Raw genomic sequence first — 22,705 nt, 5'->3', positions numbered from 1 at the left:
TAAAACTTTTCATTATACTGTCGATATACCGAGGAAAAGTATCGATATATCGACGGAGGGAATATCGACATCCTGGCAAATAAAAATATCGGTTTCACATTGTACCTGTAAATAAACTGCCAGTTTTAGAGCTGTAAAAAGTGGTTCAAATGGCTCCGAGCACTATGGGACTTAACATCTGAGGTCATCAGTCCCCTAGACTTAGAACTACTTAAGCCTAACTAACAACCTAAGGACATCACACACATCCATGCCCGAGGCAGGATTCGAACCTGCAACCGTAGCAGTCCCGCGGTGCCGGACTGCAGCGCCTAGAACCGCTCGACCACTAACCCCGTTTGAGCTGTAGATTTAAGTATTGCTTTATTATTAGATACTCAGTACAAGCAGCTTGTCTATTGAAAGGAAAGGAAAACGATGCACGACCTTGCTTGGCGATAAATACTTTGCTAGCAATGCTAGCCGGCCGATGTGGCCGAGTGGTTCTAGGCGCTTGAGTCTGGATCCACGCGACCGCTACGGTCGCAGGTTCGAATCCTGCCTGGGGCATGGATGTGTGTGATGTCCTTAGGTTAGTTAGGTTTAAACAGATCTACGTTCTAGGGGACTGATGACCTCAGATGTTAAGTCCCATAGTGCTAAGAGCCATTTGAATCATTTTGAGCAATGGTAACTGCATGCAAGTGGCATAATAAAGGTGTCCGACGGATCCTTCGGTTGATTTCGTCATATATCGGGTTTGTCCGGAACACTTCATGTCGACTTCCTTGTTTTTTGCATTTTTGCAAACGCCCCTGATTTGCAGTTGTGTCAAAATTGAGTGGTGAAGCTAAACGTTGCAGTTTCTTTTGGTAGCGCCGGGCACCAATTACGTCAGCATTTCCCCTCGCACATCTACGCCCACGGTAAACATCAATATTGTCATTAACATTTCTGTTCAGCACTTTCATCAACTGTTTTTTAAGAATGCCGATGTAGTGAATAAACACACTAACTGCGTTAAAAATTGTGTTTAACGCAACTGGTGTGCTATTTCTTCACTTCGGAAATCTTGTTGTTCCATGACACCGCCTCCCCCCCCCCCCCCCACAGTGCAATCGACTTCTTCTGTACCACGTATAATTGCTTCACACACTCAAAGAGAAACATCGGACGTAGTGTGAGCTCAAAGAGTAGTAAAGACTACTTCACACAGTGAAAGTAAAATTATGTTCTACTACGATTTCAAAAGAAAAACTTCAAATATGTACCCAAAATTGTGAATAAAACTCGTATAAAATAAAATAAAAGTATCGGCGCTCGATATTGCCATTTTGATATTGATTATCGGGAGAAAAGATATCGGCGATACATACATCAATATTTATTGGAAAAATCGTTGATATTACGATGTTTTATCAGCAGCCCTAGCATCAAAGCAGTCGCAAGACTGAAGGCACCTTCAGCCCCCCGTTCCCCTCCTGCCCCATAAAAGGAAAAAAAAGTGGCTTGTACTGAGGTGGAGAGTAGTTTGCGGAAACGTTAGTACGCCGTTGTCGGGAGCGTTGACCGCCGCGGGACGGAAGCGCGGGGCCAGGTGTGTGTGTACGACCGAGCGGCGCACGTGCGCGCCACGCCGCGGCCGAACTTGTTCAGGAGGAGCCTGTCCGTGACGGAGACACGCGCGTACGAGTATATCTGGCCAGTTGAGCGGTCACCGCACGCGCCAACCGTCCGCGTGGCCGCTCGCCTGTGCAGTATGCCGCCAAAAGTCGCAACAGACCTTTCCGCTCGCAACCGCCTCACTGTACTCGCGCGCTTTGAGCTTCTCGCTGCTGCCTTTTCCCTGCCATCTGCTTTGGACTCTCGTAAGGAAGTAAAGCCAATAACTGCCCAACATTTGCTTTACCTGTAGCAAGTTATGACTCAACTCTTAATGCCCTGAAAATATTGAAATGAGTATGAAATTTTGACTCATGAGTGACCAACGACGCGGACCGACTTCTATTAATGAAAAAAAAAAAAAAAATAGCCAGGTGCGGGTACGACTACCGGAGCGGGAAGGAGCGCCTGGTCCCCGGCACGAATCCGCCCGGCGGACTTGTGTCGAGGTCCGGTGACCCGGCCATTCTGTGGATGGTTTTTAGGCGGTTTTCCATCTGCCACGGCGAATGCGGGCTGGTTCCCCTTATTCCGCCTGAGCTACACTATGTCGGCGGTTGCTTCGCAAATAAGTACGCGTACACCACCATTACTCTACCACGCAAACATAGGGGTTACACTCGTCTGGTGTGAGACGTTTCATGGGATGGAGGGGGGGGGGGGGTCCACCGAGGGCCCAACCGCGCAGTAACCCGGGGTTCGGCCCGGGGCGGCGGAGGGGTGACGTGGACTGCGGTAGTCGTCGTGGGGTTGTGGACCACTGCGGCTACGGCGGGAACGGAGCCTCTCCGTCGTTTCTAGGTCCCCGGTTAACATACAACATACAACCGTACTGAGGGTTCCTTACAAAGTTAATTACGTATACAGACACTTCACCCATTCTGAAATCGAGGATCTCGACGTTTTTTTCCTGTTATCGACATTGATGCGGGCAGGATATCGGTTACAGGTATTGTTAAACTTTCGAGAAAGTTTTAATATCAGGTTTCAAGTCAGAAAACAAATACAAATGACAAAGAACAAAATTTTTTCGTGTGATATAAATTAACAATTGTTTTTATTTAGTTCCTTTACTTGTACTGTAAAACTTTTCTTCTTGCTAAATTTCATGACTCTACGTTAAGAGGAAGTACCCTTGTTGTTGTTGTGGTCTTCAGTCCTGAGACTGGTTTGATGCAGCACTCCATGCTACTCTATCCTGTGCAAGCTTCTTCATCTCCCGGTACCTACTGCAACTTACATCCTTCTGAATCTGCTTAGTGTATTCATCTCTTGGCCTCCCTCTACGATTTTTACCCTCCACGCTGCCCTCCAGTACTAAATTGCTACAGTCCGGAACCGCGCGCCCACTACGGTCGCAGGTTCGAATCCTGCCTCGGGCATGGATGTGTATGATTTCCTTAGTTAGGTTTAAGTACTTCTAAGTTCTACGGGACTGATTACCTCAGATGTTAAGTCCCATAGTGCTCAGAGCCATTTGAACTAAATTGGTGATCCCTCGATGCCTCAGAACACGTCCTACCAACCGATCCCTTCTTCTACTCAAGTTGTGCCACAAACTCCTCTTCTCGCCAATTCTACTCGATACCTCCTCATTAGTTATGTGATCTACCCATCAAATTTTCAGAATTCTTCTGTAGCACCACATTTCGAAAGCTTCTATTCTCTTCTTGTCTAAACTATTTATCGTCCGTGTTTCACTTCCATACATGGCTACACACCATACAAATACTTTCGGAAACGACTTCCTGACGCTTAAACCTATACTCGCTGTTAACAAATTTCCCTTCTTCAGAAACGCTTTCCTTGCCATTGCCAGTATACATTTTATATCCTCTCTTCTTAGACCATCATTAGTTATTTTGCTCCCCAAATAGCAAAACGCCTTTACTACTTTAAGTGTCTCATTTCCTAATCTAATTAACTCGGCATCACCCGACTTAATTCGACTACATTCCATTATCCTCGTTTTGCTTTCGTTGATGTTCATCTTATATCCTCCTTTCAAGGCATCGTCCATTCCGTCCAACTGATCTTCCAGGTCCTTTGCCGTCTCTGACAGAATGACAATGTGATCGGCTAACCTCAAAGTTTTTATTTCTTATCCATGGATTTTTCTTTTGTTTCCTTCACTGCTTGCTCAATATACAGATTGAATAACATCGAGAAGAGGCTACAACTCTGTCTCACTCCCTTCCCAACCACCACTTGCCTTTCATGTCCCTCGACTCTTATTACTGCCATCTGGTTTCTGTGCAAATTGTAAATAGCCATTCGCTCCCTGTATTTTACCCCTGCCACCTTCAGAATTTGAAAGACAGTATTACAGTCAACACTGTCAAACACTGCCAAAAGTTTTCTCTAAGTCTACAAATGCTAGAAACGTAGGTTTGCCTTTCCTTAATCTATCTTCTAAGATAAGTCGTAGGGTCAGTATTGCCTCACGTGTTCCAATATTTCTACGGAATCCAAACTGATCTTCTCCGAGGTCGGCTTCTACCAGTTTTTCCATTCGTCTGTAAAGAATTCGTGTTAGTATTTTGCAGCCGTAGCTTATTAAACTGATAGTTCGGTAATTTTCACATCTGTCAACACCTACTTTCTTTGGGATTGGAATCATTATATTCTTCTTGAAGTCTGAGGATATTTCGCCTGTCTCACACATCTTGCTCACCAGATGGTAAAGTTTTGTCGGGACTGGCTCTCCGAAGGCTATCACTAGTTCTAAAGGAATGTTGTCTACTCCCGGCGCCTTTTTTCGACTTAGGCCTTTCAGTGCTCTGTCAAACTTTTAACGCAGTATCACATCTCCCCTTTCAGCTTCATCTACATCCCCCTCCATTTCCAGAATATTGTCCTCAAGTACATCGCCCTTGTATAGACCCTCTATATACTCCTTCCACCTTTCTGCTTTCCCTTCTTTGCTTAGAACTGGGTTTCCATCTGAGCTCTTGATATTCATAGAAGTGGATAGCTTTTCTCAAAAGGTCTCCTTCATTTTCCTGTAGGCATTATCTATGTTACCCCTAGTGTGATAAGCCTCTATATCCTGACATCTGTTCTCTAGCCATGCCTGCTTAGCCATTTTGCGCTCCCTGTCGATCCCATTTTTGGGACATTTCTATTCCCTTTCGCCTACTTCATTTACTGCATTTTTATATTTCCTCCTTTCATCAATTAAATTCAACATTTCTTCTGTCACTCAAGGATTTCTATTAGCCCTCGTCTTTTTACGTACTTGATCCTCTACTGCTTTCACTATTTCATCTTTCAAAGCTATCCATTCTTCTTCTACTGTATTTCTTTCCCCCATTCCTGTCAATTGTTCCCTTATGCTCTCCCTGAAACTCTCTACAACCTATGGTTCTTTCAGTTTATTCAAGTCCCATCTCCTTAAATTCCCGCCTTTTTGCACTTTCTTCAGTTTCAATCTGCAGTTCATAACCAATAGATTGTGGTCAGAATCCACATCTGCCCCTGGAAATGTCTTACAATTTAAAACCTGGTTCCTAAATCTCTGTCTTACCATTATGTAATCTGTCTGATACCTTTTAGTATCTCCAGGATTCTTCCAGGTGTACAACCTTCTTTTATGATTCTTGAACCAAGTGTTAGCTATGATTAAGTTATGCTCTGTGCAAAATTCTACCAGGCGGCTTCCTCTTTCATTTCTTCCCCCCAATCCATATTCACCTACTACGTTTCCTTCTCTCCCTTTTCCTACTATCTAATTCCAGTCACCAATGACTATTAAATTTTCGTCTCCCTTCACTATCTGAATAACTTCTTTTATCTCCTCATACATTTCATCAATGTCTTCGTCATCTGCAGAGCTAGTTGGCATGTAAACTTGTACTACTGTAGTAGGCGTTGGCTTCGTGTCTATCTTGCCCACAATAATGCGTTCACTATGCTGTTTGTAGTAGCTTACCCGCATTCCTATTATTTTTTATTCATTATTATACCTACTCCTGCAGTACCCCTATTTGATTTTGTATTTATAACCCTGTATTCACCTGATCAAAGGTCTTGTTCATCCTGCCACCGAACTTCACTAATTCCAACTGTTGTTGTTGTTGTGGTCTTCAGTCTTGAGACTGGTTTGATGCAGCTCTCCATGCTACTCTATCCTGTGCAAGCTTTTTCATCTCCCAGTACCTACTGCAACCTACATCCTTCTGAATCTGCTTAGTGTATTCATCTCTTGGTCTCCCTCTACGATTTTTACTCTCCACGCTGCCCTCCAATACTAAATTGGTGATCCCTTGATGCCTCAGAACATGTCCTACCAACCGATCCCTTCTTCTGGTCGAGTTGTGCCACAAACTTCTCTTCTCCCCAATCCTATTGAATACTTCCTCATTAGTTATGTGATCTACCCATCTAATCTTCAGCATTCTTCTGTAGCACCACATTTCGAAAGCTTCTATTCTCTTCTTGTCCAAACTATTTATCGTCCATGTTTCACTTCCATACATGGCTACACTCCATACAAATACTTTCAGAAATGACTTCGTGACACTTAAATCTATACTCGATGTTAACAAATTTCTCTTCTTCAGAAACGCTTTCCTTGCCATTGCCAGTCTACATTTTACATCCTCTCTACTTCGACCATCATCAGTTATTTTGCTCCCCAAATAGCAAAACTCCTTTACTACTTTAAGTGTCTCATTTCCTAATCTAATTCCCTCAGCATCACCCGACTTAATTAGACTACATTCCATTTCCTTGTTTTGCTTTTGTTGATGTTCATCTTATATCCTCCTTTCAAGACACTGTCCATTCCATTCAACTGCACTTCCAAGTCCTTTGCTGTCTCTGACAGAATTACAATGTCATCGGCGAACCTCAAAGTTTTTATTTCTTCTCCATGAATTTTAATACCTACTCCGAATTTTTCTTTTGTTTCTTTTACTGCTTGCTCAATATACAGATTGAACAACATCGGGGAGAGGCTACAACCCTGTCTCACTCCCTTCCCAACCACTGCTTCCCTTTCATGTCCCTCGACTCTTATAACTGCCATCTGGTTTCTGTACAAATTGTAAATAGCCTTTCGCTCCCTGTATTTTACCCCTGCCACCTTTAGAATTTGAAAGAGAGTATTCCAGTCAACATTGTCAAAAGCTTTCTCTAAGTCTACAAATGCTAGAAACGTATGTTTGCCTTTCCTTAAACTTTCTTCTAAGATAAGTCGTAAGGGCAGTATTGCATCACGTGTTCCAGTGTTTCTACGGAATCCAAACTGATCTTCCCCGAGGTTGGCTTCTACTAGTTTTTCCATTCGTCTGTAAAGAATTCGTGTTATCATTTTGCAGCTGTGACTTATTAAGCTGATAGTTCGGTAATTTTCACATCTGTCAACACCTGCTTTCTTTGGGATTGGAATTATTATATTCTTCTTGAAGTCTGAGGGTATTCCGCCGGTCTCATACATCTTGCTCACCAGATGGTAGAGTTTTGTCAGGATTGGCTCTCCGAAGGCCGTCAGTAGTTCTAATGGAATGTTGTCTACTCCGGGGGCCTTGTTTCGACTCAGGTCTTTCAGTGCTCTGTCAAACTCTTCACGCAGTATCATATTTCCCATTTCATCTTCATCTACATCCCCTTCCGTTTCGATAATATTGTCCTCAAGTACATCGCCCTTGTATAGATCCTCTATATACTCCTTCCACCTTTCTGCTTTCCCTTCTTTGCTTAGAACTGGGTTTCGATCTGAGCTCTTGATATTCATACAAGTGGCCCTCTTTTCTCCAAAGGTCTCTTTAATTTTCCTGTAAGCAGTATCTATCTTACCCCTAGTGAGATAGGTCTCTACATCCTTACATTTGTCCTCCAGCCATCCCTGCTTAGCCATTTTGCACTTCCTGTCGATCTCATTTTTGAGACGTTTGTATTCCTTTTTGCCTGCTTCATTTACTGCATTTTTATATTTTCTCCTTTCATCAATTAAATTCAATATTTCTTCTGTTACCCAAGGATTTCTACTAGCCCTCGTCTTTTTACCTACTTGATCCTCTGTTGCCTTCGCTACTTCATCCCTCAAAGCTACCCATTCTTCTTCTACTGTATTTCTTTCCCCCATTCCTGTCAATTGTTCCCTTATGCTCTCCCTGAAGCTCTGTACAACCTCTGGTTCTTTCAGTTTATCCAGGTCCCATCTCCTTAAATTCCCACCTTTTTGCAGTTTCTTCAGTTTTAATCTACAGGTCATAACCAATAGATTGTGGTCAGAGTCCACATCTGCCCCTGGAAATGTCTTACAATTTAAAACCTGGTTCCTAAATCTCTGTCTTACCATTATGTAATCTATCTGATACCTTTTAGTATCTCCAGGGTTCTTCCATGTATACAACCTTCTATCATGATTCTTAAACCAAGTGTTAGCTATGATTAAGTTGTGCTCTGTGCAAAATTCTATCAGACGACTTCCTCTTTCATTTCTTAGCCCCAATCCATATTCACCTACTATGTTTCCTTCTCTCCCTTTTCCCACGCTCGAATTCCTGTCACCCATGACTATTAAATTTTCGTCTCCCTTCACAATCTGAATAATTTCTTTTATTTCATCATACATTTCTTCAATTTCTTCGTCATCTGCAGAACTAGTTGGCATATAAACTTGTACTACTGTAGTAGGTGTGGGCTGCGTATCTATCTTGGCCACAATAATGCGTTCACTATGCTGTTTGTAGTAGCTTACCCGCATCCCTATTTTCCTATTCATTATTAAACCTACTCCTGCATTACCCCTATTTGATTTTGTGTTTATAACCCTGTAGTCACCTGACCAGAAGTCTCGTTGCTCCTGCCACCGAACTTCACTAATTCCCACTATATCTAACTTTAACCTATCCATTTCCCTTTTTAAATTTTTTAACCTATCTGCCCGATTAAGGGATCTGACATTCCACGCTCCGATCTGTAGAACGCCAGTTTTCTTTCTCCTGATAACGATGTCCTCTTGAGTAGTCCCCGCCCGGAGATCCGAATGGGGGACTATTTTACCTCCGGAATATTTTACCCAAGTGGACGCCAACATCGTTTAACCATACAGTAAAGCTGCATGCCCTCGGGAAAAATTACAGCTGTAGTTTCCCCTTGCTTTCAGCCGTTCGCAGTACCAGCACAGTAAGACCGATTTGGTTAGTGTTACAAGGCCAGATCAGTCAGTCATCCAGACTGTTGCCTCTGCAACTACTGAAAAGGCTGCTGCCGCTCTTCAGGAACCACACGTTTGTTTGGCCTCTTAACACATTCCCTCCGTTGTGGTTGCAACTATGGTACGGCTATCTGTATCGCTTAGGCACGCAAGCCTCCCCATCAACGGTAAGGTCCGTGGTTCATGAAAATATGTGACGTAAATGACCGTATCTTTTGATTTCAGTTACTTAAAAGCTTAATATTTGTACACAACCAAAGGATTAGAGACCTCAGTTTGTGATATGTGTTTTCCTGATCCTGAGAAAAACGGTTCTGAACAGTCGCAGATACAGACAGACAGACAGACGGACACAAAGCGATCCTATAAAGGTTCCGTTTTTACTGACTGACGTACGGAACCATAAAAAGTAACTGAACTGTTTATTATTTCGCAAGTAATCGCCATAACTGTTAATAAATTCATCCCACTGTGAGACAAGTCGGTGCCTTCTTGGAAAAATGTTCGCGGTTGTATGCAGAACCACGATTGTACCAGGCACGCACCTCTTAAGACCTCCAGACTAACTTCCATTGGTCCGCAACGAGGTGTACCACGATTCATCTCTCCATATCAGCTGTTTCTACTCATCCACTGTCCAGGAGCGTCGCGCTTTGCACCACCTCAAGCGTCGCTCTGCCTTGATAACAGAAATGTGTGACTTTGAGAAGCCCGCCCAGTGTACCCCATTCTGCTAAGCTCCTATACGCAGTCATTGTGCTAACTGGAGTGCTGGTAGCGCTTTGGAACTCAGGTGTGATTCCTTCCACTGAGTCCATGTGATCTTTGACAACCACGCTCCGCAATGCTCGACAATCCCTGCGTAAGGTCGGTAATGGTCTTGGTTGCTGCTTCGCTTTCCCCATTTAGCATCTCATCAACAGTCGACTTGGGCAGCCTTAGAAGGACTGAAATGTCCCTGGTGGATTTGTTACGGGGGTGACATTCAAGGACGTCCCTATTCGAAGTCATTGACGTCTCCTGACCCACCCATTATGCTCTTACCGCTTCTCTACTTACAAGGCAATACTTTCCGTCCCCTTTTATATTGGCTGTTGCGACTTCGTGACATTTAGCGGTCAATTCCGCCATACATAGAGGTGTCTAGAAAGTTCGGATCAGAGTATGTGTCCAAATGTACTATTATACACACACACACACACACATATAAAGGGTGAATAGTATAAAACCTGCACCGAAACTTTGTGGAAATGGAAAGTGCTATTGATGAGCGGTTTTCACGGAATGGATTGGTACTCAGGGGCTCATATTGTTAGCTAGTAAAAAGTTCGCAACAATACTCAAAAAGGGTGTTTTCTGTGCAAGTATACATTTTTAAAATGGAACAATGCCTACTGACATTAACAAACTAAAAGGAGTGTAAATTAGATTGTCAGTGGTGTTTGTTGCCGGATTGTAGTGAGCGTTACTTACGAGATATCATATTTTGAAAAGTTTTCACACCGACGTTTGTATGATACCTGCGGTAACACAGACTACAGAACACCACAAGTGCCTGCACCAGTTATGTGGAGTCCAACCAGTAACGAGACAATTGGCCATCACAGGTTGTGTTCCAACTGCCCAGCGGCAGCGGCAATACACGCTCCTAGTCTGTTATAGAACGACTGCTGCACACGTGCTAGCGTTTATGCGGAGATGTCTGAGCAGGCTGCAGTAATACGCCGTTGCATATCATCGGGTGTAGTTGGTGTGACCTACTAGGCAGCGTCTTTCAGCTTTCCCCACAGAAAAAGTCTACAGGCGCCCGCATTTGAAGTACGAAGATCGAGGCGGCCTCTGCATCCATTTCAACGATTTGGATACAGTTCGTGAAGACATGCTATAGTGCTTCGGGCACGATGGACTAGAGAGCCATAATGTTGGTACCGCAGGTTTCTCCTAGTCTGCAGAGGAACGTCTTCTGGCATCAGTGGAGCATGGTCTGTTAAGAGACTGTGGTACTTGTGCGCATTTAGTGCTCCGTCTATGAAACACGGGCCTATGAGCTGGTGGTTCACTCTCCCACACCACACTTTTACACTCGATGGACGTTGACGTTACACCTCACGAAGCCAACGGGGACTGACAACAGACAAATAGTGTATGTTGTCGTGGTTTGCCTGGCCATGGTTAGTAAATGTGGTTTCATCACTAAACAAGCTACATAATACGTATGGAGATCATGTCTTAAGCCCATGTACAAAAGTTAACACGATTCTCATAATCATTTCCATGTAACGCTTAATGGAGAGAGATGTGATAGGAATGGAACCCTCCTCTGTCGATGGAGAATGTGTAGGACACTTGCCTGACTCGGGACACTTCCTCGTGCGTTTGTGCTGGAGCTAACGCGCGGGTCAACTGCAACAGCAGCAAAGAACAGTAATTTCCTCCTCTTCTGTCGTCACTTGTTTCCTTGTGTTACGTCGTCTAGGTGTCACTTTCAAGTAACTATTTGAAGAGGTTAGTAAATAATTGCCGAGATGGTTGTCGTCTGTTGGGATATCCTGCCACATACACCATACACGAACTAACATCATTCGTCCTGAGCACACCGCTGTGACCGAGCGGTTCTAGGCACTTCAGTCCGGAACCGCGCTACTGCTACGGTCGCAGGTTCGAATCCTTCCTCGGGCATGGATGTGTGTGATGTCCTTAGGTTAGTTAGGTTTAAATAGTTCTAAGTCCAGGGCACTGATGACCCCAGTTGTTAAGTTCCATAGTACTTAGAGCCATTTTTGAACAGATTTGGGGATTTTTCTGGCTATGGGAGTACCTGGGTATCACACAGACAGTTCATAGACATATTTGCCAAATGTGGACGAACATTGTCCTGTTGAAAAATGGTACTATGATACCTTCGAATGAGAGTTAACACATGACTATTTCGGATATACGTGATATACGGTTGTGCTTCACAGGTCCCTTAATCACCACCAGTCGTGACCTGAACTCATAAACTATGGCTCACCATACAATGACGTCAGGAGTATTATCTCTCACCTTCTCCAAAGCATTGCCGGCCAGGGTGGCCGAGCGGTTCTAGGCGCTACAGTCTGGAACTGCGCGACTGCTACGGTCGCAGGTTAGTTAGGTTTAAGTAGTTCTAAGTTCTAGGGGACTGATGACCTCAGATGTTAAGTCCCATACTGCTCAGAGCCATTTCCAAAGCATTGGAAGAATGGGACTTCACTTCAAGTCGCCACCGTAGTAAAAAATGGTTCAAATGGCTCTAAGCACTATGGGACTTAACATCTGAGGTGATCAGTCCCTCAGACTTAGAACTACTTAAACCTAAGGACATCACACTCATCCAAGCCCCAGGAAGGATTCGAACCTGCGGCTGTAGCGTTCACGTGGCTCCAGACTGAAGCGCCTAGAACCGCTCTGCCACACCGGCCGGCGGGACTGATGACCTCAGATGTTAAGCCCCATAGTGCTTAGAGCCGTTTGAACCATTCCTCCTAGACTCTCCATACACCATGAGTTTGTTGGCGTGTTGGTGAACCCCATCGTCCACTCACGACCTACTTCTTGGACCGTCACACACTAATTAACTAGGAAGTCGCAGTGCACTTGAAGAAAACACAAGCAGCTCAGAGTAGCATTTGCAACCGAAGTTTTGAATTATTTACTGTATGTATTCCAGTCTTCGTTTCTCTACACTTCTTGGCCTCTACAGTGTCCCCTGGTACCGCAGCGGTTATTTCCTGGAGTCTTAACAGATGTCCTGTCATCCCGTCCCTTCTTGTTGTCACTATTCTCAAACATATTCCTTTCATGACCAATTCTTCGGCGAAGCTACTCATTCCTTATCGTATCAGTCGACCTAATTTTCTACATTCTCCTGTAGCACAACATCTCAAACATTTCGAGTCCCTTCTTTTTCTATTTACCCACCCAGAAACCAGGATTCACTACCACTCGATACTGTGCTCCAAAAGTACATTCTCAGAAATTTCTTTCTCAGATTAAGCCCTGTATTTGATACTAGTAAACTTCTTTGGATAAGAATGTCCTCTCCACCTGCGATATTCTACTTTTTGTATACTAATTGCATCGTTGGTCATGTGTTATTTTGCTTCGAGGGTAGCAGAATTCTTTTATTTCGTGTACTTCGTCGTCACCAATTTTGTTGTTCAGTTTATCGTTACTCATGCCTGACACTCCTCATTATTTTCATATTCATTCAGTTTACTCTGAATCCCTGTTCTGTAGACATTAGACTGTGCGTTCTATTCAACTGGTCCTGTATTTCTTCTCCACTTACAGTAAGGATTGTGATGCCATCAGGGAATGTTTTCACTGATATCCTTTGACCTTGAATTTTAATTCCACCCTCATTGTTCCTTTTGCATTTCCTATGGCCAAATTGATCGTCATCGAACAGATTTTCAGTTTTCTTTTCTGGTGTTCTGTAAGTTATTCTCATCTTACTTGCCGTGGACAATAAATTTACAGTACGACATTGCAGTGGCTGTCTTATTCTGATTGCGGTGCTAGGTTCCTTTGGACATGCTTGCATGCACAGGCACTGCAATATCGCATTTATATGTCGATGCCGGGCAAGAAACTTTCAAGTACAACGTCTGATCTGTACGGGAATACACATCATCAATTTACGAGTACAGGTCGTAGGCGCATGGTTGACGGCAAATGGAAGTTTGGGTCTGGCCGTGAGTCGTGTACGGATAGCCAAATGGTAAGGCGACCGCTCGCGATAAGCAGGAAATCCGGGTTCGAATCCCGATCAGGCACAAATTTTCATTGTTGTCATTCTATTCTACAGCTGTGCCAGCACGGTAGCTCAGCGTGTTGGGTCAGAGAGTTAGCTGCCCTCTGTAATAAAAAACTGGGTCTCATGGAACGTCCACCCCGAACAAATGCAGCGAACGAAAATGGTATCACGACCGCTCACGATAAGCAAGAAATCCGGGTTCGAGTTCCGACACGGCACAAGTTTTCATTATTGTCAGTCCATTTTACAGCTGATGGTGTTCCTTATTCCCAATTACGAATACAAAAAAATGTTCGAATGTGTGTGAAATCTTATGGGACTTAACTGCTCAGGTCATCAGTCCCTAAGCTTACACACTACTTAACCCAATTTACCCTAGGGACAAACACACACACAGCCATGCCCGAAGGAGGAGTCGAACCTCCGCCGGGACCAGCCGCACACTGCAAGACTGCAGCGCCCCTTTAGACAGCTCGGCTAATCCCGCGCGGCAATTACGAATACATTTAATGTATACATTTACAGTGTCTCAGGCGATTCGCATCGCTATACCCGACCGTACGCGCTAGTGCTCTGTCCCCAGTAATCACGATTTAGTCTCGGTATCGAGTTCAGACTCCCGTGACGTCCTTCCCGCTGTCGATACTTAACAGAATCACGCAACCCGGCGAGCAAATCTGCGCCTTGTCTTACATCACCGCAGCACTTTCCCAGCGGCCGGCGTCTGCGGTGCCTAGTTATCCGGAACTCGACAACAGTGCCGGTGGCCAATTTGGACGTATTGTGTTTCCGCAGAGGGCCGGTGAATGCTGGCACCCTTCCCTTCCCCTTTCCCTCCCGCCGGCCGCCGGCGTTTTATAATGGATGGCCCGGCCGCGCCGCGCTGCGAATGAACTCGACTGAGGAAGAGCGGCGAGAGGCGTGTGACCGGCCGGCAGTCGCACAATGCGTGCGTGTGCGTAGACACGCAGCCGCGGTCGCAGCCGTCACGGGTTATCAACCAGCCGCGCCCATCCGTCAAAATAATCCTCGGCCGCCACCGGAGCGCCGCCATTGTGGCGGCCCACCCCTCTCCGCTGCTCACTTGGCGGGCGCCACGCAAACTCCTGCCCTGTGCGTCTCGCGGTCGCACGCCTCCGCCTGTGCTGTTCTTTTTCCGCGGCGCGCCGACAATGAGGTTTTCCAATTTCAGATTAGCGCCGGCGTTTTATCTCTTTCCCTCACCGCTGCCGTCCCGGCCGCAGCGCACAATAGCCGCGTGGCGCGCGCCGCCCATTGTGTGCGCCGGCCGCGGACTCTATTGGATTTAGCCGCACCGGCCGCCTTAAAATGAGACGTTTTAAAGGCACCCGTCACGTCCGATTTTGCGGCTATACGTCAGCGGGGCGGGCGTAAAATTGAAAAACTTGCCGAGTTAATCAAATACGGGGGCATGGGGCTGCGCCTGTTTCTGCACTCGCCACTGCTGATGCGATTCAATGGCTTGGTGCTCTCGACAATCCGGCTCGAAGCGGCCAAGATTATTTTCGCTTCTTCCCCCCTGTTTTGCAGTTTAAATTATTCATTGCTGAAGGCAGATTACCCAACTGCGTGAACACTTTTACTGACAAGCAAAAATTCTTCGGACAAAAGTTGCTTAAAAATTTTTTGTGTTTCACCCCAAAATACGAGGTATTTCAATGAGTAATGCAACACATACTTCTTATCGGCCAATTACGGTTAAAAAAAAGAGTGGGCCGTGGTAAAAATTGCTGTTTTGAAAAGCACGTCGCAGAGCGTTGTGTGAAGTAGTCGCCCTCTGTTTCTGGCGGTGGCGCAGCTGCGGCAATCGCAGCTTTGGTGTCTCCCTCTTGTGAGAAAGGGGAAAGGTTGCCTCTTCACGTGCATTTAAGGGGCGCTATGAGATCTCCAGTCGGTCAGTCTGGGTCAGTCTCTCGTCCCCAGCTTCCTAGTCAGTCTCTCGTCCGCATTTGTTAGGCAGTTAGTGTCTGTCTGTCGTTCGGAGCTGCCTCTGTCATGTTTGTCGGATTCGGCGTGTTAACGAATTTATTGCTTGGAGTGTAACGGCCTAATTCCTGAAATACGTTTTGATCTTGCCTATCGTCTCGAGAGGCGGTATCTGTGTACTGTAGAGCATGTTAACTTGTTTGGCCATCTTGTATAATTTTATATAAGATTGCATTTCATGAGCTTTTATTTAAATGGTCATTTTAGTATATAAAGTTGCCACCCTACCACCGTAAGACTTTTCTTGGAAGTTAAAATCAAGTTGCACCTTCGGTGGTAAAGTTAATTTATTAATTTTAGTGTTTTGTACCATTTCCATCTCTCCTACGGGGCGCATAGTTTGTGTGCTTGTGTGAATTGTTAAAACTTTTAGTTTAAAGTAATTTAGTGTGTTGCAGATTTGCACCAGTATAGTCTTTCAGAGGTTGTTGTGAGCGGTCGTAACTACGGCCGTGTCAAAAGGGAGCGGCAAGGTTCTCAGCCCGAAAGCTCATACAGTCAAAAATTTGTTTCTTTCTGCCTCTGAATAAATTGTAAATTGATATTTAGAGGGTGCTTTCTGATTATAATTTTAAATCTGTTTCTTTTAAAAATGCTTTAGGCACCATTAAAGTGAATAAATTACCATTTGTTAAAAAGGCATTTGCTTATGATTTCATCAGTTACTCCCTGGCAACTACTGCCACGCTAACATAGTGTGATTAAATGTGTTAATGTTCTTGATGAATCACTAGTAAGTAGATTAAATTCTTAAGTATATTCTTTGAAAATAATAAACCACGGTTCAAAGAGGAATTTGTTATGGGACATCATAGAATAGTCCTGCTCCCGCTTCCATGAATTTCAGATAGCCGGCCGGTGTGGCCGAGCAGTTCTAGGCGCTTCAGTCTGGAACCACGCGACCGCTACGGTCGCAGGTTCGAATCTTGCCTCGGGCATGGATGCGTGTGATGTCCTTAGGTTAGTTAGGTTTAAGTAGTTCTAAGTTCTAGGCCTGCTTACTGGACTCAGGTAGGCGCGCCGGCCCCGGATCGAATCCGCCCAGCGGATTAACGACGAGGGCCGGTGTGCCGCCCAGCCCGTATGTGGTTTTTAGTCGGTTTTCCCCGTCCCACTAGATGAATACTGGAATGGTTCCCACGTCCCGTCTCAGTTACACAACTCACAGAGATCTGAACACGTTCACACTATTCCATGGATTAGACTAGATGCAGAGTGCTGGGGCGCACTAATTGCATCCTGGGGGCACAGGGTGGTGGCAGGAAGGGCATCTGGCCACCCCTTAACATTAACCTGGCCAAATCCGAACCTAACCATGCTGACCCGGCGAAACTGCAGGATAAAGGCAAAAAAAAAAAAAAAAAAAAAAATGTTCTAGGTGAGTGATGAACCTCAGAGGTTCCATAGTGCTCAGAGTCATTTGATCTGAACTAATTTCAGATTGGTGGCAGCTATACGTAACCTCCATAATGATGTCTGTTATGGAAGTGCCTTCCAGGCACAGCTGTCATTGAGTTTCTTTTGGAGGAAAATCAGAGTGGCGCAGATAGTCACAGGTCTGCTGAGGTGTCTGTCATTATCGCAACAAGGCCTCGCAAATTTGTGGCTCCTGCAATGTTGGAAAGTGCGGACTCACTCGTTCGAGGTGATCGACAAATTACAATGAAACACCTCGCCGCTCAACTGGACCAATCTGTCGGTAGTGCTGACACTCAGGTCGACCAACTGGGGTACTCAAAGGTGCCTGCCTGCTGGGTTTCTCGCTGTCTAACAGAAGACTATAAAGAGTATATATACTAAGATGGTATCTGTGTCCGAAAGAACAAATATCTTAGTATATATATATATATATATATATATATATATATATATATATATATATATAGTTAAGGCTCACCGGCCACTTGACCATCTTCTTCTTCTGTGCGAATGCACAAACAGTGCCCGAACTCTTACGGGAATCGGCAACGCGCCGCGAGTAATGAGTATAATTGGCGGCGGGCACTACGAATGTAGTGCGGGACAATACGTTGAGAATGTCGGTTTCGCGGGAGGCATGCCAGAGATAAATCCCTGCAGTCGCGCTATCCTCTGTGTCCTCGGTGGCTCAGATGGATAGAACGTCTGCCATGTAAGTAGGGTCCCGGGCGAGACACACATTTTAATCTGTCCCCGATGACGTATGTCAACGCCTGTAAGCAGCTAAGGGTGTTCATTTCATTGTAATTTAGACTATGAAGAACAAAGTAAAACCATCTGTATGATGTTACTTGCGCTTCACAAGGCCGATCGTCACAATTTTTGGTCGAACATCATCACAGGCGATAAAACATGGGTTCATCACTTCGAATCGGAAACAAAACGGCAATCTACCTCTTCTCCGAAAAAAAACTCTGATGCGGAACCTCAGCTGGTAAAGCCGTGCCGACAGTCTTCTGGGACTCTTAAGGTTCTGTTCTGTTTGATGTCCTCTCTCATGATGCAACCATCAACTCTGACTTGTACTGTGCTACCTCAGGAAACTGAAAAAGGACTTCAACGTGTTCTTCGCCGCAAAAAGGCAAACAAACTTTTCCTTCTCCATGACAACGCAAGGCCTCAGACAAGATGCACACCCGAGAACAGCCCACGAAACTTGAGTGGAATGTTCTTCCTCATCCCCCTTACATCCAGGACCTCACAGCTTCCGCCTTACATCTGTTTGGCCCAGTGAAGGATGCACTCCGCGGGCGGCGGCTACGCTGATGATGTGAAGAGGTTATTTATGCAGCAAGACGTTGGCTCCGATGTCGACCAGTACCAGTAGGGCACAAAGTCGCTCCCAGTAAGGGTGTAAGTAGGCTGTTTAGGTTTTTATGTTGGTAACGTCACCTAACGCTCTGTATGAAAATCACTGGCTGTGCTGTGTGCAGTCTGTGGCTGGTTGGCATTGTTGGAATGTCAGCCACTGTAGTGTTGGGCAGTTGGATGTGAACAGCGCGTAGCGTTGCGCAGTTGGAGATGAGCCGCCAGCAGTGGTGGATGTGGGGAGAGAGATGGCGGAGTTTTGAGAGCGGATGATCTGGACGTGCGTCCATCAGAGAGAGTAAATTTGTAATATTGGATATCATGAAATGATATATATATGATGACTTTGGAACATTATTAAGGTAAATACATTGTTTGTTCTTTATCAAAATCTTTCATTTGCTGACTATGCCTATCACTAGTTAGTGCCTTCAGTAGTTAGAATCTTTTATTTAGCTGGCAGTAGTGGCGCAAGCTGTATTGCAGTAGTTCGAGTAACGAAGATTTTTGTGAGGTAAATGATTCATGAAAGGTGTAGGTTATTGTTAGTCAGGGCCATTCTTTTGTAGGGATTATTGAATGTCAGATTGCGTTGCGCTAAAAATATTGTGTGTCAGTTTAAGCATCAGAATAGGTAAAGAGCGAAATGTCTGAGTACGTTCAGTTCTGCTCAGCTGTTTGAAAATCAAATAATGTAAGAGGTTTATCAGCACAGCCATTCATAAATTTTCCTAAAGGGACGTTTCAAGGGGGCATAAGGGCACCGCATTAAATGGGGATTATGTCGAAAAACACGGTTTTGTAGCCAAAACAGGGTAATAATGACTAAAGCCGACTTGCTTTCAGAAAAAAAGTGTAGCTTTACGTACTGAACATCACTAGTATCTATTACTGAAATGGCCGGCCGCGGTGGTCTAGTGGTTCTAGGCGCGCAGTCCGGAACCGCGGGACTGCTACGGTCGCAGGTTCGAATCCTGCCTCGGGTATGGATGTGTGTGACGTCCTTAGGTTAGTTAGGTTTAAGTAGTTCTAAGGTCTAGGGGACTGATGACCACAGAAGTTGAGTCCCATAGTGCTCAGAGCCATTTTTATTACTGAAATGTCACATTCAGTGACACCTCTTTTATTTGTACCTGAATAATGTTACGGTATAAAATGCATTTTTAATTAGCGTTCTCATGTTACATCACTTAAGATAACAAAAATTGTAACCAGCCATACTTTTTGGGTGAATGATTCGCTTCGCTGCTACTGGTTCTGGCACTAGGCCCATTGTCACGCGGCTGCTAGGATTTATCGTAGAAATTTCTCAGCATTATGCTACGATATAACAAAATACACGTTGTTCAAACAAATTTCGGGATTGCAGCCGGTCGTCGTTCAATACTTCGCACGATATTTCAACTGGGCACCTGCCAGTCATCTTCAGGTGAGCTGTCGCAGACTAGCGAAAACGTTTTTTTTTCTTTCTTTATTGATTTTCAATTCCCCCCGAAGGGGGCGGGCTGGCAGCAGCTTACTACGCTGCTCTACAGCCTACAGACTTTTGTTTAAAAAAGGAAGAAGAAAGAAACAAGGAAAAACAGGCGATAAAATGGTGATTTATAGTGTAAAACGGCGTAAAAATGCGGAAAGTTAAAACAGAAAGCAAAAGGGGTTGGCAATGTTGATAAAATACGCAGGAATCAGACAAGTAACATAGTAGACACACAATTAAAAAACATGGCGACAGTCTGGTTTCTGTTCGCAAAAAAAAGAGCACACCTAGCGACAGTATGATGGCTGTTCGCTACACTTCCCAAAAGACACAACACAGAGCACGCACTGGAAAAACACACTGGAAAACACTGCACGAAAAAGGCGGCACAAAGATGGCACTCCCGATCCCAGGCGGATGGGGGGGGGGGGGGGGACCTGGAGTAGGGGGAAAAACAAGGAGGGAGGAGAGGAAAAAACGAAAAGGGGGGGGAACCAAGGAGGGAGAGGACTAATAAAGGGGGAGAAGGGCAGACACGAGACGGAATGAGAGGAGGCAGAGGAGGGAAATGTAAAAGGACTTGGGGGAGAGAAGGGGGCAAAGAGAGGGGAGGTGGGGAAGAAAGAGGATGGAAGGGGTGGAGAGGGAGCCCGGGAAAAGGACAGAGGAAAGGAGGGGGAGTGAGGATCAGAGTTGGTAGGAGGGATAAATGGAAGGAGAGAGGGCATCATCTGGGAGGGGGAGTTGATGGAAGCCACCTTGGGAAAGGAGATGTAGGGTGTAGAGATGTAGGGTAGGGGGGACACAACAGTGAAGACGTGGCAGGGGGCGGGGATCGGAGAGGAGAGGAGCAACCAGGGGGTGAGGGGGTTCAAGATGGCAGGAGGTGTAGAGGATGCGGATATGTTCGAGGAATAGGAGCAGATGGGGGAAAGGAATGAGATCATAGAGGATCCGCGTGGGGGACAGGAGGCGTATACGGAAGGCGAGGCGGAGTGCATGACGCTCAAAGATCTGGAGGGACTTATAGAATTTGGGGGGGGGGGAAGATATCCAGGCAGGACTGGCATAACAGAGGATGGGACGGATTAAGGATTTGTAGGTGTGGAGGATGGTAGAGGGGTGCAACCCCCATGTCCGGCCGGAGAGGAGTTTGAGGAGTCGGAGATGGTTGTGGGCTTTGGATTGGATGGAGATGAGGGATCCAGGTGAGGTGACGGTCAATGGTGAGGCCAAGGTTGGTGAGGGTTGGGGTGCGAAAACGTCCTCCGTTCCGCAATATATAGCGTACTGTAACTATTCTGCACATGCGTCGAAAACTTGATAGATGAACCACACTGCCCGCCGGCAGCGTCCTCGCTGGTGCAATAGCGGAACTCAGTCGCCCTCTGCGTTGCTGTTTGCCACGGCCGTCGACGCACTCTGTCGTCTTCGATTTGAGCAAATCGTGGAGATGATGGGATTCCATGCACTGTCCAACTGGTAGCCGCTGTCACGGTTTAACAGATTTTTCGCCAGTCGTATTTCTACGGATTCTTTAATAATGGAGTCCCAGAAAGACGTTGCTGTGGACAAAGTCATTGTTTTCTCATACTCCATTGAATGTCCACTAGAAATACAATGTTTAGCAATAGCGGACTTGCTTGGCTGCAAAAGGCGGGTGTAAAATTGATGTGCAGCGTTCTTTCACAGTGCGTGTGGTTTGACCCATGTAAGCCATACCACATTGGCACAGTATCTTGTAAATTGCGGCCTTTCGTAGTAACAGATTGTCCTTAACTGATCCCACAAGGTCCGCAATCTTCGATGGTGGGCGGAAAACCACTTTTACCTGAAATTTTCGGAGGGTTCTTGCTATTTTAAATGAAGTGTTGCCAACGAAAGGAAGAAAAGCTAAAGATTGTTCCGGCATGTTCTCCTCTTTATTCACTTCCTGCTTCTTTGTTTTAACTGTTGGTGCCCTGTTAATCTGCCGGATGGAATACCCATTTTCGCTGAATACTGTCTTTAGATGGGCGAGTTCTTGAGGTAAGCTATCTAGATCTGAGACAGAATGAGCTCTATGAACAAGTGTTTTAAGCAAACTCATGGATTGCGATGGGTGATGGCAACTCGATGCTTGCAGGTACAAATCAGTATGAGTGGGTTTCCGGTAAACTGAATGCCCTAGAGAATCATCATTCTTCCTTCGAACCAGGACATCCAAGAAAGGCAAACAACCATCTTTCTCTATTTCCATGGTGAACCGAATGTTGCTATGAATGGAGTTGAGGTGATGCAGAAACTCGATTAATTTATCTTCCCCATGAGGCCACACTATGAAAGTGTCATCCACATACCGCCAAAAAACTGTTGGTTTCAGGGCAGCCGCTTCAAGAGCTCTCTCTTCAAAATCCTCCATAAAAAGGTTGGCCACCAAAGGAGACAGGGGGCTACCCATGGCGACACCGTCAGTCTGTTCAAAATATTCTTGATTAAACATAAAATAAGTTGAGGAAAGAGCTTGCCTGAACAAAGCAATGATATCAACAGGAAACATGTTACCAATCAGTGTCAAAGAATCTGCAAGAGGAAATTTTGTAAAAAGTGAGACCACATCAAAACTTACTAGTAGGTCTACACTGCTAAGACGAAGAGCCCCCAGTCTATTGATAAAATCAGCTGAGTTGCGTATGTGATGTGAGCACTTGCCTACGAAAGGTCTCAGTAAGGAAGCGTGATGTTTAGCTAAATCATATGTAGGAGCTCCAGTGTTGCTCACTATTGGACGCACTGGAAGACCCTCTTTATGAATCTTTGGAAGGCCATACAGTCTTGGAGGTACACAACCATGTGGTCATAACCTCTT

This window comes from Schistocerca americana, chromosome 5 (genome assembly GCF_021461395.2).
Source record: "Schistocerca americana isolate TAMUIC-IGC-003095 chromosome 5, iqSchAmer2.1, whole genome shotgun sequence".
Classification (NCBI taxonomy): domain Eukaryota; kingdom Metazoa; phylum Arthropoda; class Insecta; order Orthoptera; family Acrididae; genus Schistocerca; species Schistocerca americana.
Note: the sequence above shows the minus strand (reverse complement) of the source record.